The following is an 18,512-nucleotide window of genomic DNA, read 5'->3' as shown; positions in this document are numbered from 1 at the left end:
TCCACAGGGTAACCCAGTGGAGAGACCGAACCGTACTTTGTTACAGATGCTTCGCACCTTAGAGGAAGAGAAAAAGTCAGATTGGAAAGAACATCTTCCACATATGGTTCATGCATATAATTGCACCAGGCATGAAGCCACAGGATACTCACCATTCTTTCTATTGTATGGAAGATCTCCTCGTTTGCCAATTGACCTAATGCTCAACCTAAATTTGGAAAAGGAATCAGAAAGTCAACCAATATTTACTCAGAAATGGGCATCTAGAATGCAAGAAGCTTACAAAATCGCATCCGAGAATAGCAAAAAATCATCTGCTAAAGGGAAGAAGTACTATGACAAACAGATAAAAGGAGCACCTCTTCAACCGGGTGATCGGGTCTTAGTACGAAATCTCTCTGAAAGAGGAGGACCTGGTAAACTTCGTTCATACTGGGAAGAATCAGTACACAAAGTGGTAGAAAGAATCAAAGATGGGCCTGTGTACAAAATTCAGCCTGAAAGTGGTAAAAAGACTATTCGAGTACTGCACAGAAATCTTTTACTACCAGTAAATGACCTACCAATTGAAGGACACATTCCAAGAGTACCGATGAAACAAAGACAATCAAGTAACAGAAAGGATACCAGAATGGATGTGGACCAGGAGGAGGAATGTTCAGATGAAGAAAGATGGTATTATCCTTATATACCAGAGACTACAGAAAGTCATGATTGTGTTGTGTCTCAACCAAACTCTCAAAACGTACAGAAAATCCCATTTAGAGTTTCTGCTGAGGAGTTCTATCCTACAACTACCACACCCAATCTTGAACAAGAACAAAATGATGGAACAGTAGTTGGCGACCAAATCTGGGCTACAGACATGGTGGGACTAGACACTTCAGAATTACCCTCATTAAGTCAAGACTTACCTGTGAACCAAGATATGCAAATGGAGAATGATGTTGATGGAGAAGACTCAACTCCTGTCAGAAGACCTACCAGACAAGTTAAGCCTAAAGAGATCTTTACATATGACACACTAGGTCAGCCAAGATACAGACCAAGTCAGGTTCACACCATACAAACTCCTACAATGCTAGCTACTCCCATGACATGCCAGGTAGTTAACGTAGCTCCTTGGTGGCAACAAGTACCTATTTGGGTTAATTAAATCACTAAATAGTGTTCAGATACCAATTGAGTTTAATGTCGGGAGCCATTAACTGAAGGAGGGGAGAGTGTGACGGACTGGGGTTTATATGGTCACAAAACAGACACCCCAAAGCAAATTACATATTCATTTTTTTTTTATATTTCTAAACATCTCCCTTCTATTCTATTAATAACCAGTAGATGGCAGAGAAGGTACACAAACAGAGTCTATATAAGGCCACACACCATGTGACTGGAAATTAAACTACTTCCAGCCATAAAGTCAGTGGTCATATCTCATGCTGTTTGTGTGATTCTTTGCAGCCCACGCCAAGCTGATCACCTTATCTCATTGCGTCTACAACCATCGGCTCTCTTAATTCACATTTTGAGGCCGGTAACACAAACTTAGGCGTGGAGCTGTCTGCAATCTTTAACTTGGCTGTGAGTAGCCATATTTTTCAGGGGTGATGGATCGAGGGGTTGTGTGATGGTCACTGAATGTGGAGACTCTGGCACAGTTGGGACAATAGTTTCTGGATTCTCTTTTTTCACTGAGCCCAGTGCAATCATCTCTTCACAGCGCTGTTCTGCACTACGGCTTTCTTCAGCACGGATCTTCACCTGCAAGATGCGATCATTGGATGCATTAGCAAGATCTTGCAGTGGTTTCTCCAATACTGGCATGCATGCTGTGCTGGCTTGTTTCCATGCCCGGGTCATTCTCTTGGGCTGGTCAGCATCTTCCTGAATAGATTCATTAAGTGGTTTATTAATTTGTTTGGTGGAGAGCCTGCACATAGATGAGCTCCAGCTGGCACTGCCTAGTCTCCTGGATATCCTGCAAAAAACAACCATTGCTTTGAGCTGTGCATGCGATACAAATATTCAGTTATAATAAAACGCTTTAGTATATGTCCAATTTCTTAAAAAAAAAAAAAAAATGAATAAAAAAAAAATGCAATAATCACATCTTTAACTACGGGAGATGGTTCCTCAGTGCTTTGTTCTACCAATGCTCATCCCAGGTCAGCAAGCACTTTTACCATTATGTCAAAATAAATTAAGACATTACGCCACCCATCGTTTGCACAGAAAGACTTTGGAAAACCAGCAGTGGAGGCTTTTTCTTCCTGAACTAAAAGCCAAAGCCCTGCATTAAAGTGATTCTAAAAAGGTTGCGATTAAAAAAAAAAGAAAAGCAGGGAGCAGATATCTGTCAAATTCAGGAATTTGCTTCCACTTCCGGGCATAAATTGCGGCACCACGTCCTGCCCTTTCCCACCCCCCACCACTGTCTTCTGGGAGACACAGGTCCCAGAAGACAGCAGAGACCATTTAGAATGTGCAACGTGACTCGAGCACACGCAGAAGCGAGCCAGGAGTGAAGCCAACTTATTTTTTTTTCCCTAGGTGGAACTCCGCTTTAAGCATAGTACAGAGCATCTCTATAAAAACTGAGCTTCACTAAGACACTATTTTCTGAGCTGGGTATAGAGCTTTAAAAGTGAATTTACCAGGTGACCACATTTCTAGTGCCAAAATAAAGAAACCCAGGGATAACTGTACAAGCTTGTAATCCCCTACCTATGCTAAAGAACTAAATTCTTGCTGCTGCAAGGGAGACTGAATATCACCTTCACTAAGCAAAGTATGCCAAGGCACCCCAGACCTTGCCTCATTTTGCTACAACACAACTACATCACACGAATGTGTCAATAATGCTCGCATAACTGAAGATTTAAGCGAGCAAGTGGCACACACTGCTTAGTCATAAGGTACTTTTTTTTCTGCTCCTGGGCAACCCTCCGATTCCAGGCCCACACCTTACATAAGTTCTTGACTTTTGTCTGTAATGATTGATGAGCTTTGTCCACCTCAGATATAATCTCTCTGCTGTTCAAATATCCAATATAAGCACCTTGACTATAAAGGCTTCCACATGTAGGCTGGCAAGGCCGGGCTTATTATTAGCACCAGGCTGTAGGTATAGCCTGGGATTTAGGCACTTCCAAGGCTCTAAGAAAACTAGTTGAAGTGAAATCTAAGTGCCATCTCCACAAGGTGCCCACAATATGTGTCAGTATTATTAGTTTGAAGACCTAAAGTGTTCACAATATCATTGTAAAGCACAGCTGTTGTGGCACTTTAGAGCTGGTTATAAGTAGCACAGTGAGGGAAAGATAAACAGAAAGAGTTGTGCATAAATGATCCAATAGTACCCTCACTGCTGCAGCAGTTCCCTGCGCCCACTCGGGTCCCTATTTTCATCTGGCACAATAGAGATTCTTTTCTTTCTGTGTCTCTTCTGAGACGGTGTCTTTGGCATCAGTTGTGGCTCAGCAGTGAAGTCACTGTTGGCAAAGTAGACAGCTGGAAATATTATGCAGACAATAAAGCCACTGATTGCAACAACCTGCACAAATCAGGAAAATCGAGAAACAAAAAGCACGTTTATTGAACGGACATGTGGAAAAGGGACGGGACTGTTGCTGTACAGAAGAGAAGTGAGTTTTGCAGGACATTTCCATCAGTGTTTGAATTACAATGAAGATGTAGACAACTTGGCCATAATAAAAACATTTGCAGCTTGAGAGGTTATGTGATAAGTTGCTGATCTGCTATACTACTTGCTGAACATCTTCCTGGCTGCCTCCTCTATCTCCATCTCACATACCATGTGCTTGCTGTCCAGATGCCGCACAAAATCTTCTGTTTTGTGGGCACATACTGGCAGAAGACGTCACACAACTGCGCAATTGTAACTTATAGTAACACAGAGCCGTAGCGCAATAAATGGCCTGGTCATGGGGGGTAAATCTTCTGGGGCTGAAGAGGTTAATCTTGGTTTCATGTTCTGTCCTATGACTGAGGATAATTTTTAATGACATTCTTGTAATGATAAGGTATAGATCTACATGGATGGGAGAAGCTTTATTGTGGAGAAAGGCACAGTGCAGAGCATAGAATTCGTCTCTTATCACACAGAACAATCTAGCAGTGTGACCTCCATGTGTTATAGTGAGCTCTGAGAGAGAGGGGGAGGCTGTGTGAGGAGCAGAGAGGGAAGGTCTCTGTTAAGTTGTCCCTCCTTCTACGTACCCACTGAGAAGAGATAGCTTCTTCTTCCTCCTCCAGTCATGTGACAAGGGCATAGAATGAGTGAGAACGGCACAGCCTTCCCTCACTGCACAGCGGCGCTCTCTATTGCCACCTGCAGGCTGGAGGGAGAAGGAAGCCGAATTCTCTCTCCAGCTATCTGTCTTCTCCTGTCAGTACATCAGGGCTGAGCGGTGTAACAGCCGCGCATGCGCTGTGCGGCGGGGGGGGGGGGGCGGTTTACTCTGATTGGCGGAGGGGGCGGGGGACGCGCTTACGCTGATTGGCGGAGGGGTCAGGCGGATAACGATCATACCAGCCGACCGGCGCCATTTTCTTCTGTATATTGAAGGCGTGTCTTATCGGTCTCGTCACAGAAGAGGAACAGCGCCATATAGCGGATTTTTTGGAGATTACAGGCACAGCTTTTTCATCGGAGATATAGTAAGTGTCATTAGCAGTGATGTCACCTTAGTAGTGAGATCGGGTCCAGTGTCGGATGTGGAGGGGCGGGGACAATAGAGAAGGGGAGCGGCTTGTACTGTAACGATCTGTCAGTGTTTTCTCTCCTCTTTTCTGATCTTGTGGATTCACACTCAGCATCAGAGCTGCCATTAGAGATCACAGGGGCCCCAACACCCTACCCAACAGGGGCCCCCAACACCCTACCCGACAGAGGCCCCCAACACCCCACCCGACAGGGGCCCCCAACACCTCATCAGACAGGGGCCCCCAACACCCTACCCGACAGAGGCCCCCAACACCCCACCCGACAGGGGCCCCCAACACCCTACCCGACAGGGGCCCCAACACCCCACTAACAGGGGCCCCGAACACCCCATCGACAGGGGCCCCGAAGACCCTACCCGACAGGGGCCCCAAACACCCCACCGACAGGGGCCCCGAAGACCCTACCCGACAGGGGCCCCGAAGACCCTACCCGACAGGGGCCCCAAACACCCCACCGACAGGGGCCCCGAAGACCCTACCCGACAGGGGCCCCCGAACACCCTACCGACAGTGTCCCCCAACAACCCACTTGACAGGCGCCCCGAACACCCTACTTGACAGGGGCCCTGAACACCCTACTCGACAGGGGCCCCGAACACCCTACCTGACAGGTGACCCGAACACCCCACCCGACAGGGGCCCCCAACACCAAGTGCCCCGCCGACAGGGGTCCCCGAACGCACCGCCGACAGGAGTCCCCGAACGCACCGCCAGCAGGGGCCCCAAACACCCCACTGACAGGGGCCCCCGAACACCCTACCGACAGTGTCCCCCAACAACCCACTTGACAGGCGCCCCGAACACCCTACTTGACAGGGGCCCTGAACACCCTACTCAACAGGGGCCCCGAACACCCTACCCGACAGGTGACCCGAACACCCCACCCGACAGGGGCCCCCAACACCAAGTGCCCCGCCGACAGGGGTCCCCGAACGCACCGCCGACAGGAGTCCCCGAACGCACCGCCGGCAGGGGCCCCAAACACCCCACCCGACAGGGGCCCCCGAACACCCCACCCGACAGGGGCCCCCTCCTCCTCCTCCTCCCAGTTCTAATCTTTCCCCCAAATTCCTATAGAAAAGGGACGGCATCACCCATGCAGTGTTTGTGGTGATGGTGGCAGGAGGTGAGGGGGCAGGAGGTGATGGTGAATAAAATCTGATGTGGCAGGAAGAGCTGGTGATGGTGGCAAGAGCTGGTGAGGGCAGGAGGAGTTTGTGGCAGAAGCTGGTGGGGTCAGGAGGAGCTTGTGGCAGGGGCTTGTGATGATGGCAGGAGCTGGTGGGGGCAGGAAGTGGAAGGGGCTGCTGGGGGCAGGTGGTGACAGGAGGAGCTGGTGATGGTGGCAGGAGCTGATGGGGCAGGAGGAGCATGTGACAAGAGCTGGTGGTGGCAGGAGGAGCTTGGGCTGGAGCTGGGGATGTTGGTAGCAGCTGGAGGGGGGGGGGGGGGCAGGAGGAGCTTGTGGCAGGAGGTGACGGTGCTGGCAGGAGCTGGTTGGGGAAGGAGGTGACAGGAGTTGCTGATAGTGTCTGGTGGTGGCAGAAGGAGGTGGTGATGGGGGCAGGAGGAGATGTGAACAAAATCTGATGGACTATTTTTATATTGAACCTTACATTGCATTGCTATTCAGATAGTGTACTTGTTTGTAGCCTAAATACTGAAATTTGCACTTAAGGCCGGGTTCACACTATAGCGATGCGGGAACGCCGCGAATCCGCGGCGTTTACCCGCATCGCACACCTCCCGCCGGCAGTTCACACTGCCCTATGCGGACGGCTGGGAGTGTCAATGTTATGTTAATGACACCCCCAGATCCGTCGGCATATCGCAGTGCGATCTGCCGACTCGCACAGGAATCGGATCGCATGGTGTGAACCCCCATGCGATCTGATTCTGTTGCGGACCCAAAAAAGGGTCCCGTGCGAGTTTGCTGCGGGAGCGCTGCGAATTCAGCCATACTATCTGTATGGCTGAACTCGCATCGCTACGGAGATCGGATGTGATTTGCTGTGCGAATCACATCCGGATCTCCCCCCGCAGCGGTGTGAACCGGGCCTAAAACTGTAATTTTGTAACTTTTTTAAAATGCCAGTAAAAATTTGGCTTTGCCAGTAAATTTTGGGTGTCGTGCCAGGAAATTTCAATCTGGTAGGTTGGCAACACTGGCACACACTACCCAATGGGGCACAGGGATCCCTGCCAGGGGGCACAGGTATCCCCAACTGGGGGCACACACACTACCAAGTGGGAGCACAGAGATCCACACCTGGGGGCACACACTGCCAAGTGGGGGCACAGAAATCCCTGATAGGGGCACACACTACCCAGTAGGGGCACAGAGATCCCCCACCAGGGGGTGCACACTACCCAATAGGGGCACAGAGATCCCTGCCAGGAGGGCACATACTACCCATTGGGAGTACAGTTCCCCCTTTACATATGAATCCACAGAGTTCCCTTACACTGTAAGGGGGGACTCTGCAGACTCTGATGTAAGGGAGAACTCTGGGAACCCTGATTTAAGGGGGAACGCCGAGTACTCTGATGCACGGTGAGGACTCAGGTAAGGGGGGAACACTGTGGCCTCTGGTGTAAAGGGGAACTGTGATATAGAGGGTGCTTTGAGAACCTTGATTTACCTCAGTGTACTCACTCAGCCGCTTGATCGTTCTTATGGGTGGCGAGAGGGGACGTCCCCCCTCCCGCCACCCTCTGGTGCTTCTACCGACTTACCGCTGCGGAGAACAGATCCGCCGGACCCGGATGTTTACCATAGAGATTTCTGGTGGACCAGATGGTCGCCAAAGTCTATGATTGTTTAGAGCAGGGCTCGACAAAACCCGGGCGCCAGGTCACATTTGCGACTAGTATTAGCGTCCTGGCGCTTGGGGCAGCACAGCTGGGGGTATCCTGTCTCCATGGTCCCCTCCGGCGTGATCGCGTCGGGCCGTTCCGCCGGAGGCTGGTAATTGAGGCCGCGGCTTTAAGGCCTTCTGTGGTCCTATGATTCCTTCTGGAATCTGGCACCCTCTTGTGGTGGCCGTTGGTATGACAACCAGCAATGCTAATGGAGCTTCCCCTGCCTGTTTATTATTGCCTGCCTATCTCCTTCCATTTATTTAGAACCCCTAAACATTATATATATTTTTTATTCGAACACCCTAGAGAATAAAATGGTGGTCGTTGCAATACTGTCTGTCACACCGTATTTGTGCAGCGGACTTACAAGCGCACTTTTTTGGGGAAAAATTATTTATTTAATAAAAAAATAAGACAACAGTAAAGTTAGCCCAATTTTTTTTTATATTGTGAAAGATAATGTTGCGCCGAGTAAATTGATACCCAACATGTCACGCTTCAAAATTGCGCCTGCTCATGGAATGGCGACAAAATTTTACCCTTTAAAATCTCCATAGGCAACGTTTTAAAAATTCTACAGGTTGCATGTTTTGAGTTACAGAGGAGGTCTAGGGCTAGAATTATTGCTCTCGCTCTACCGATCACGGCAATGCCTCACATGTGTGGTTTGAACACCACTTTCATATGCGGGCGGGACAGGGCGCATTTAAAATTATTTTTATTTTCTTACTTTAACTTTTCTTTTTCTTTTTTTCACTGTTCTTTTTTAAAAAAAAATTGTGTCACTTTTATTCCTATTACAAGGAATGTAAAAATCCCTTGTAATATAAAAAATCCTGGCAGGTCCCCTTAAATATGAGATCTGGGGTCAGAGAGACCTCAGATCTCATATTTACACTAAAATGCAATTATATCTCATTGTATGTATCTCATTGTAAAGAGGACCGATCATGCCATATTCCTATTACAAGGGATGTTTACATTCCTTGTAATATGAATAAAAGTGATCAAAACATTTTTTTTTGTTTTTTTTTAAAGTGTCAAACTAAAAAAATGTAAAGTAAAATTAACAATGTTGGTCCTACAAGTCTCAGGCATAGTGCAGCGAATTTATGCCCCACTAACCACTGGGAATTATGACTATCCAGATTAGAGATGAGCTTCGTGTTCGAGTCGAACATATGTGGCATCCCATGCCCCAGACGATGCCACATATGTACGTAGGGTGGTCTTGACGTGCTTGATGCAAATCACGTGACATTTGGGCGTTCGCTTTGCCGGCCGGCTTTTCTTAACGCTGATTTGACCTTTATGTTTGTGAGTATGTTTTTTATTATGGAATAAAAGATTTTGGTTTACGGTTTTACGCTATGGGAGTTTTTGCTTGCTTTTTATGAATGGTCCAACCACGTGAAAACGAGGTGATGTCCCTGTGTGATGACCCCTAAGATTTCTGATATCAAATGCCTTTCTGATTCTGGGATTTGGTAAGCGCGCATTTTTACCATTTATCAGCACGGTGTTGGTGAAGGAAATTCTCTCTCTTGCACCCGCATAGGATTTCTTGAGAAGAAACACTTATGATTATTGGACTGTTATGCCCACAATTGCATCTTGATGAAGAACTGTTTTCTTATATATAATTTTTGAGCACTCTATTCATAATATTTCTGATTGTTCACAAAAATTCGGTGCATTTTACCACTGTATGCTCATGACTACGTCTTTATGAGGAACTGTTGCTTATATATAAATTTTGAGCACTTATATATAAATAATTTTTTTTTTGTACACTTGATTATTGTATGAGTTATAGAGTATATTTTTATTATTCACTTAGTTGGGTTTTTGTATTATAACTTTTGACTAGTTATAGTGTATACATATATTCTGTTATAGGTTTTAGATATTTTTTTTAGATATTTGTAATTGTGAGCGCGGTTGAAATTCCTGACTTATATGCTTTATAGGTGTGCATCACATCGTATCAATCGCAGCCTTTAGATATCTAGACTGATTGTTGAGAGATTTCTTTAGCGCAGTATTTTTTTCCCATCTTTTTAAATAGAGCTTGCAGTCAGTTGTAGGAGATTGTGCATGCTGTCTGCGTGCTCTGAACCCAGTATACACCGCTATATCCACCTATATAGCTAACTATCTTGCTCTTTTTAAATAGAGCTTGCAGTCAGTTGTAGGAGATTGCGTGCTGTCTGCGTGCCCTGAACCCAGTATACACCGCTATATCCACCTATATAGCTAACTATCTTGCTCGTTTTAAATAGAGCTTGCAGTCAGTGGTAGGAGCTTGTGTGTGCTGGCTGCGTGCTCTGATCTCTGAGGACTTCCAGAGTGGGGGAGGAAGAGAGGGAGCTGATGACTTCAGTAAGCCCAGGCCAGGTGCCTGTTTCTCAGCCTAATGAAGGACGTGGAGCCCCTAAGCTCCTGGAGCTCGTCAAGGAGGAGAGGTTGTTTTTGGAGAACCAGCTGGATCTTGCAGATTGGTCTCTGAGACAGCCAGGAGAGGATGCGGAGAAATCTGCAGACAGAAGGAAGAAAGCTAAAAGCTTAATTGTGAAGGCTTCCCGCAGCTACTGCGAGAAAATGAAGGTCCTGGCGGAGCTAAGGAACCGGAGAGACAGATCGGGTGTTGTAAAGAGACAGGAGTTCAAGACGGTGATAGACGGGTTGAAGAAGCAGTGCAACTTGATGGGTGAGCTGTTATCCAACCTGATTGACAGTGCTTCTAGTGAGAAAGATTTTCTATCTAATGTGGACAAAGCGATGAGAATTGCGTGTGACGAGGGGACCCAGGCAGGGAGACGCCGCAGACAGCGTTCAGCCCCTGACACAGCGCCTGAAGAGGAAATGGCGGGTCCCTCTGTGGAAGCCAGCCATGAAGAAAAGGAAAGTGCGGTGGAAAGAAAGGTGGCCAGTGACAAACCAGAGGGAAAGACTGTGGTGGAAAGAAAGCCAGCGGTGTGTAAAGAAACAGTTTTGGAGAGAGAGAGTGCTGTGAAGGCTGGAAATGTGAAGAGCATTCCTGGTGAAAAGACTGCTAGCCCTGCTAACTCCGCTAATCCTGCAGAGGGGTCAGGTAAGCCTAAGGGTTGCCAGCCTATGAATGAGGCTGTGTCCCCAGAGGGCAGGTTAGACCCCGGTGAAGTGGGAAGGAGGCAGCAAAAGGACATTAAAGACAGGAGTGTTGTTAAGAAGATACCAGTGGTGCAGCTTGCTAGGATAGTAAGCAAAGGAAAAATGGACTTACCTGTACAGTCCCCAGTGATCCCAGCCGGTGGTTGCAAGCAGGGCACGCCGTCAGTTGCGTTGTCGGCTGCCACTGCTGCAAGCCGGTCTCAGGGTAAGGGGACTAGGGTATATGAGAGTCAAGCCAACTTGGCTGCCGCTGTGGGCAGCGGTGCAGTGTCGGCCGGCGGCATTGCATCTGACAGTTCGGGAATGGCGGCCGTGAATAAGAAAACGCCGTCTTCCCGCGAGAGGAGGGGTGGTGCTACTGACCGCGAGGCCAATAGTAGCGCGGGAAGGGGTGATGACGCACTTCCGGTGCGCGAGCTGGTTCATGGCGGGAATAGCCCGCGGCCGGAAGTGGCGGTGGCGGGTCCGGAAGTTGACCCCGAGGGTCGTTTTCAAAGGACTTCCGGTCTGCTTTCTGGTCAAGAGAGTGTAAACAGTAACAGTAATGTTGAAATGTCTAGTTGTATAGTGCCAGAACAAGCTACGGCCTGGGGTGACTGCCCAATGGGCGAGCTTGATGGTGAGAACCCTGCAATGACGTTCATTCGCGGCTTGGAGGGTTCTCAATCAGGGCCGAGCCAAGTGTCAGTGGATTCCTGCGGGGCCCATATGGAGGTGGAGTGGCAGGAAGCCTGGGAGGCTTTGCTTTATAGCTCTGAGGATGAGACCTATCCTAAAGTTCAGGCTGGGGTAAACGATGTGGGGAGTGTGACTTCCCATGCCGTGAGTGGGGGGGCTGCTTCTCATGTTGTACCCCCAGTGTCTGTGGCAGAGGCTCCTCCTCCGGGACCCGTACTAAGGGGGACACCGGAGGTAAGGTTGCTGACGGCACTTGGTGAAAGGCGTTCCTACGCCAATGTGGCTGGGTCCAGTGTGCCTCTGGACCACCTGTACCACCAGTTTGGGGCCAGTAACTTTCGGGTACCCCCGGCTGGTCAGACCCCTGGGGCCAGTACTTGGTCTAGGGGGACAGGTGGTCCGGAGCGCAAGCGTAGGAATGTGGTCCAGCTGAGATGGGAGGGTGAAGGTCAGTGCCCCACGAGGGGTCAAGTGGTTGACATGGTCCTGGCATTGGGGTTCAGGGTGGCTGAGCTATTTGCTGTGATCCACCCAGCTGGCACCCCTGACTTTGATGTCAGTTTCACCAACGCTGTGACCATGGAGCGTTTTATAACCGCTTTTGGGTTGGTTAAAGGGGCTGATCCCTGGAAAGGGTTCCGCCTGATTCCTTTGAGTAGGCAGGAGGAGATTAAAAACCTGACGGTGTTAGTAAGGAACGAAAGCCTGCCCCCGGAGGACATAGCAACTTGGCTGGGGAGACACGGCCAGTTGCAGTGTCCTCTAAATAAATGCTTAGACGAGCGTGGGGTATGGACTGGAGCATGGAACACCAGGATTCGTTTGAGAAGATCTGGCAACACGGTTGCACATGTCCCAGGAAGTGCTTTCCTGGGACGAGACAGAATCCTGGTGTTCTACCCAGGCCAGCCCCGTAGGTGTTTCAGGTGTGGGTGTCCAACCCACATGAGTGCAGATTGCACAGTTGTGCGCTGCACTAAGTGCAATAAGTTTGGACACTCAGGTGACACGTGTGGGTTGATCTGCTGCAACCTTTGCGGTCAAATGGGGCATCCCTTTAGCAGATGCCCCAGAGCCTACAGGGGTGAAGCTGCAGCAGGTGGTGGGCCAGGAGGGGATAGTGCACCTCCTCCTGCTGGGCAGAGTTCTGGAGGGGAAAGGCAGGGAAGCGCTCCTACGGCGGAGCCACAGGGTGCACCTCGAGCCCAGAAGGCAAGTAGGGTCCCTCAAAGAGAAAAGGGGGTACGGCCTGCAGATGTTGCCCAGGCCCCTGTCACTGAAGTTCAGGTGCCCGGTCCAGATATTGGTCAGGTGGAGGTAGTTGGGCCTCCCCTTTTGGATAAGGGGGGGGCACAGGGTTCTGTTTCCCAGGTTACTGCTCCCACTCCCCTTCCTCGGAGATGTAGGCCGGGCAGACGTCTGGTCACTGTCTCCTCATCCGATTCTTCGGCTGGGGATGACAGGTCTGGGGAGGAGGAGATGGAAGTCTCGGTTAAGGGGGCTCAGAAACGCCCAAAAGAAGTATCGGATGAGGAGGGTGAAGTGGCTTGGGTCACGATTAGGAAAAAGCAGGGGAAGAAGAAGAAAAAAAGGGCCCCGTTACCTGAGGTGGATCCTGGGCCACCAGAAGGGCCTAGCAGTAGGGGTGATGCTCTACTTATAAATTTTTCTTCTGGGGAGGAGGAGGGGGAAGATGATATGTAAAAATTGTTTTTTTCCCTTTTTGACTGTATAGTTTATCGTTGTTAGTTTTTGTAAAGTGAATGTAAACTGATGTTTGTTTTGTTATGTTAAGCTTGTAATTTGGTAGCAGTATACTGGAATAAAAAAATATCCACCTATATAGCTAGCTATCTTGCTCGTTTTAAATAGAGCTTGCAGTCAGTTGTAGGAGATTGTGCGTGCTGTCTGTGTGCTCTGAACCCAGTATACACCGCTATATCCACCTATATAGCTAACTATCTTGCTCTTTTTAAATAGAGCTTGCAGTCAGTTGTAGGAGATTGCGTGCTGTCTGCGTGCCCTGAACCCAGTATACACCGCTATATCCACCTATATAGCTAACTATCTTGCTCGTTTTAAATAGAGCTTGCAGTCAGTTGTTGGAGATTGTGCGTGCTGTCTGCGTGCTCTGAACCCAGTATACATCGCTATATCCACCTATATAGCTAGCTATCTTGCTCTTTTTAAATAGAGCTTGCAGTCAGTTGTAGGAGATTGTGCGTGCTGTCTGTGTGCTCTGAACCCAGTATACACCGCTATATCCACCTATATAGCTAACTATCTTGCTCTTTTTAAATAGAGCTTGCAGTCAGTTGTAAGAGATTGCGTGCTGTCTGCGTGCCCTGAACCCAGTATACACCGCTATATCCACCTATATAGCTAACTATCTTGCTCGTTTTAAATAGAGCTTGCAGTCAGTTGTTGGAGATTGTGCGTGCTGTCTGCGTGCTCTGAACCCAGTATACATCGCTATATCCACCTATATAGCTAGCTATCTTGCTCTTTTTAAATAGAGCTTGCAGTCAGTTGTAGGAGATTGTGCGTGCTGTCTGCGTGCTCTGAACCCAGTATACATCGCTATATCCACCTATATAGCTAGCTATCTTGCTCTTTTTAAATAGAGCTTGCAGTCAGTTGTAGGAGATTGTGCATGCTGTCTGCGTGCTCTGAACCCAGTATACACCGCTATATCCACCTATATAGCTAACTATCTTGCTCTTTTTAAATAGAGCTTGCAGTCAGTTGTAGGAGATTGCGTGCTGTCTGCGTGCCCTGAACCCAGTATACACCGCTATATCCACCTATATAGCTAGCTATCTTGCTCGTTTTAAATAGAGCTTGCAGTCAGTTGTAGGAGATTGTGCGTGCTGTCTGCGTGCTCTGAACCCAGTATACACCGCTATATCCACCTATATAGCTAACTATCTTGCTCTTTTTAAATAGAGCTTGCAGTCAGTTGTAGGAGATTGCGTGCTGTCTGCGTGCCCTGAACCCAGTATACACCGCTATATCCACCTATATAGCTAACTATCTTGCTCGTTTTAAATAGAGCTTGCAGTCAGTTGTTGGAGATTGTGCGTGCTGTCTGCGTGCTCTGAACCCAGTATACATCGCTATATCCACCTATATAGCTAGCTATCTTGCTCTTTTTAAATAGAGCTTGCAGTCAGCTGTAGGAGATTGTGCGTGCTGTCTGCGTGCTCTGAACCCAGTATACACCGCTATATCCACCTATATAGCTAGCTATCTTGCTCGTTTTAAATAGAGCTTGCAGTCAGTTGTAGGAGATTGTGCGTGCTGTCTGTGTGCTCTGAACCCAGTATACACCGCTATATCCACCTATATAGCTAACTATCTTGCTCTTTTTAAATAGAGCTTGCAGTCAGTTGTAGGAGCTTGTGTGTGCTGGCTGCGTGCTCTGATCTCTGAGGACTTCCAGAGTGGTGGAGAAAGAGAGGGAGCTGATGACTTCAGTCAGCCCAGGCCAGGTGCCTGTTTTTCAGCCTAATGAAGGACGTGGAGCCCCTAAGCTCCTGGAGCTCGTCAAGGAGGAGAGGTTGTTTTTGGAGAACCAGCTGGATCTTGCAGATTGGTCTCTGAGACAGCCAGGAGAGGATGTGGAGAAATCTGCAGACAGAAGAAAGAAAGCTAAAAGCTTAATTGTAAAGGCTTCCCGCAGCTACTGCGAGAAAATGAAGGTCCTGGCGGAGCTAAGGAACCGGAGAGACAGATCAGGCGTTGTAAAGAGACAGGAGTATAAGACGGTGATAGACGGATTGAAGAAGCAGTGCAACATATTGGGTGAGCTGTTATCCAACCTGATTGACAGTGCTTCTGGTGAGAAAGACTTTCTATCTAACGTGGACAAAGCGATGAGAATTGCGTGTGACGAGGGGACCCAGGCAGGGAGACGCCGTAGACTGTATCCAGCCCCGAACACAACGCAGGAGGAGGAAATGGCGGGTCCCTCTGTGGAAGCCAGCCATGAAGAAAAGGAAAGTGCGGTGGAAAGAAAGGTGGCCAGTGACAAACCAGAGGGAAAGACTGTGGTGGAAAGAAAGCCAGCGGTGTGTAAAGAAACAGTTTTGGAGAGAGAGAGTGCTGTGAAGGCTGAAAATGTGAAGAGCATTCCTGGTGAAAAGACTGCTAGCCCTGCTAACTCCACTAATCCTGCAGAGGGGTCAGGTAAGCCTAAGGGTTGCCAGCCTATGAATGAGGCTGTGTCCCCAGAGGGCAGGTTAGACCCCGGTGAAGTGGGAAGGAGGCAGCAAAAGGACATTAAAGACAGGAGTGTTGTTAAGAAGATACCAGTGGTGCAGCTTGCTAGGATAGTAAGCAAAGGAAAAATGGACTTACCTGTACAGTCCCCAGTGATCCCAGCCGGTGGTTGCAAGCAGGGCACGCCGTCAGTTGCGTTGTCGGCTGCCGCTGCTGCAAGCCGGTCTCAGGGTAAGGGGACTAGGGTATATGAGAGTCAAGCCAGCTTGGCTGCCGCTGTGGGCAGCGGTGCAGTGTCGGCCGGCGGCATGGCATCTGACAGTTCGGGAATGGCGGCCGTGAATAAGAGAACGCCGTCTTCCCGCGGGAGGAGGGGTGGTGCTACTGACCGCGAGGCCAATAGTAGCGCGGGAAGGGGTGATGACGCACTTCCGGTGCGCGAGCTGGTTCATGGCGAGAATAGCCCGCGGCCGGAAGTGACGGTGGCGGGTCCGGAAGTTGACCCCGAGGGTCGTTTTCAAAGGACTTCCGGTCTGCTTTCTGGTCAAGAGAGTGTAAACAGTAACAGTAATGTTGAAATGTCTAATTGTATAGTGCCAGAACAAGCTACGGCCTGGGGTGACTGCCCAATGGGCGAGCTTGATGGTGAGAACCCTGCAATGACGTTCATTCGCGGCTTGGAGGGTTCTCAATCAGGGCCGAGCCAAGTGTCAGTGGATTCCTGCGGGGCCCATATGGAGGTGGAGTGGCAGGAAGCCTGGGAGGCTTTGCTTTATAGCTCTGAGGATGAGACCTATCCTAAAGTTCAGGCTGGGGTAAACGATGTGGGGAGTGTGACTTCCCATGCCGTGAGTGGGGGGGCTGCTTCTCATGTTGTACCCCCAGTGTCTGTGGCAGAGGCTCCTCCTCCGGGACCCGTACTAAGGGGGACACCGGAGGTAAAGTTGCTGACGGCACTTGGTGAAAGGCGTTCCTACGCCAATGTGGCTGGGTCCAGTGTGCCTCTGGACCACCTGTACCACCAGTTTGGGGCCAGTAACTTTCGGGTACCCCCGGCTGGTCAGACCCCTGGGGCCAGTACTTGGTCTAGGGGGACAGGTGGTCCGGAGCGCAAGCGTAGGAATGTGGTCCAGCTGAGATGGGAGGGTGAAGGTCAGTGCCCCACGAGGGGCCAAGTGGTTGACATGGTCCTGGCGTTGGGGTTCAGGGTGGCTGAGCTATTTGCTGTGATCCACCCAGCTGGCACCCCTGACTTTGATGTCAGTTTCACCAACGCTGTGACTATGGAGCGTTTTATAACCGCTTTTGGGTTGGTTAAAGGGGCTGATCCCTGGAAAGGGTTCCGCCTGATTCCTTTGAGTAGGCAGGAGCAGATTAAAAACCTGACGGTGTTAGTAAGGAACGAGAGCCTGCCCCCGGAGGACATAGCAACTTGGCTGGGGAGACACGGCCAGTTGCAGTGTCCTCTAAATAAATGCTTAGACGAGCGTGGGGTATGGACTGGAGCATGGAACACCAGGATTCGTTTGAGAAGATCTGGCAACACGGTTGCACATGTCCCAGGAAGTGCTTTCCTGGGACGAGATAGAATCCTGGTGTTCTACCCAGGCCAGCCCCGTAGGTGTTTCAGGTGTGGGTGTCCAACCCACATGAGTGCAGATTGCACAGTTGTGCGCTGCACTAAGTGCAATAAGTTTGGACACTCAGGTGACACGTGTGGGTTGATCTGCTGCAACCTTTGCGGTCAAATGGGGCATCCCTTTAGCAGATGCCCCAGAGCCTACAGGGGTGAAGCTGCAGCAGGTGGTGGGCCAGGAGGGGATAGTGCACCTCCTCCTGCTGGGCAGAGTTCTGGAGGGGAAAGGCAGGGAAGCGCTCCTACGGCGGAGCCACAGGGTGCACCTCGAACCCAAAAGGCAAGTAGGGTCCCTCAAAGAGAAAAGGGGGTACGGCCTGCAGATGTTGCCCAGGCCCCTGTCACTGAAGTTCAGGTGCCCGGTCCAGATATTGGTCAGGTGGAGGTAGTTGGGCCTCCCTTTTTGGATAAGGGGGGGGCACAGGGTTCTGTTTCCCAGGTTACTGCTCCCACTCCCCTTCCTCGGAGATGTAGGCCGGGCAGACGTCTGGTCACTGTCTCCTCATCCGATTCTTCGGCTGGGGATGACAGGTCTGGGGAGGAGGAGATGGAAGTCTCGGTTAAGGGGGCTCAGAAACGCCCAAAAGAAGTATCGGATGAGGAAGGTGAAGTGGCTTGGGTCACGATTAGGAAAAAGCAGGGGAAGAAGAAGAAAAAAAGGGCCCCGTTACCTGAGGTGGATCCTGGGCCACCAGAAGGGCCTAGCAGTAGGGGTGATGCTCTACTTATAAATTTTTCTTCTGGGGAGGAGGAGGGGGAAGATGACATGTAAGTTGTTTTTTCCCTTTTGTTTGTATAGTTTATTATCTGTTAAATTGCAAAGTGTATGTTAACTGATATTTGAATTGTAATGAAAAATTTGTATGTTCGGTAGCAGATAACCATTAAAAAAAATATCCACCTATATAGCTAACTATCTTGCTCTTTTTAAATAGAGCTTGCAGTCAGTTGTAGGAGATTGCGTGCTGTCTGCGTGCCCTGAACCCAGTATACACCGCTATATCCACCTATATAGCTAACTATCTTGCTCGTTTTAAATAGAGCTTGCAGTCAGTTGTTGGAGATTGTGCGTGCTGTCTGCGTGCTCTGAACCCAGTATACACCGCTATATCCACCTATATAGCTAGCTATCTTGCTCGTTTTAAATAGAGCTTGCAGTCAGTTGTAGGAGATTGTGCGTGCTGTCTGTGTGCTCTGAACCCAGTATACACCGCTA

General features: G+C 49.4%; 1 protein-coding gene and 1 long non-coding RNA gene across 2 annotated transcripts in view; both read right to left on the bottom strand.

Annotated features, from left to right (window-relative positions):
* LOC143998267 (uncharacterized) overlaps positions 1-18,512 on the bottom strand; it is a 258,980-nt gene that overhangs the window by 73,061 nt on the left and 167,407 nt on the right. The window lies entirely within an intron of this gene.
* Positions 1,171-4,358, bottom strand: LOC143996633 (uncharacterized). Its single transcript, XR_013277577.1, has 2 exons — positions 4,240-4,358; positions 1,171-1,978 (listed from the first exon to the last, which is right to left on the bottom strand). It is a non-coding gene; the product is annotated as an uncharacterized LOC143996633 (long non-coding RNA).

This window comes from Lithobates pipiens, unplaced genomic scaffold (genome assembly GCF_037356315.1).
Source record: "Lithobates pipiens isolate NorthernLeopardFrog02 unplaced genomic scaffold, aLitPip1_a1.2 Scaffold_19, whole genome shotgun sequence".
NCBI lineage: Eukaryota > Metazoa > Chordata > Amphibia > Anura > Ranidae > Lithobates > Lithobates pipiens.
The sequence above is the reverse complement of the archived record's forward strand: the minus strand, read 5'-3'. Positions and strand labels throughout refer to the sequence as shown.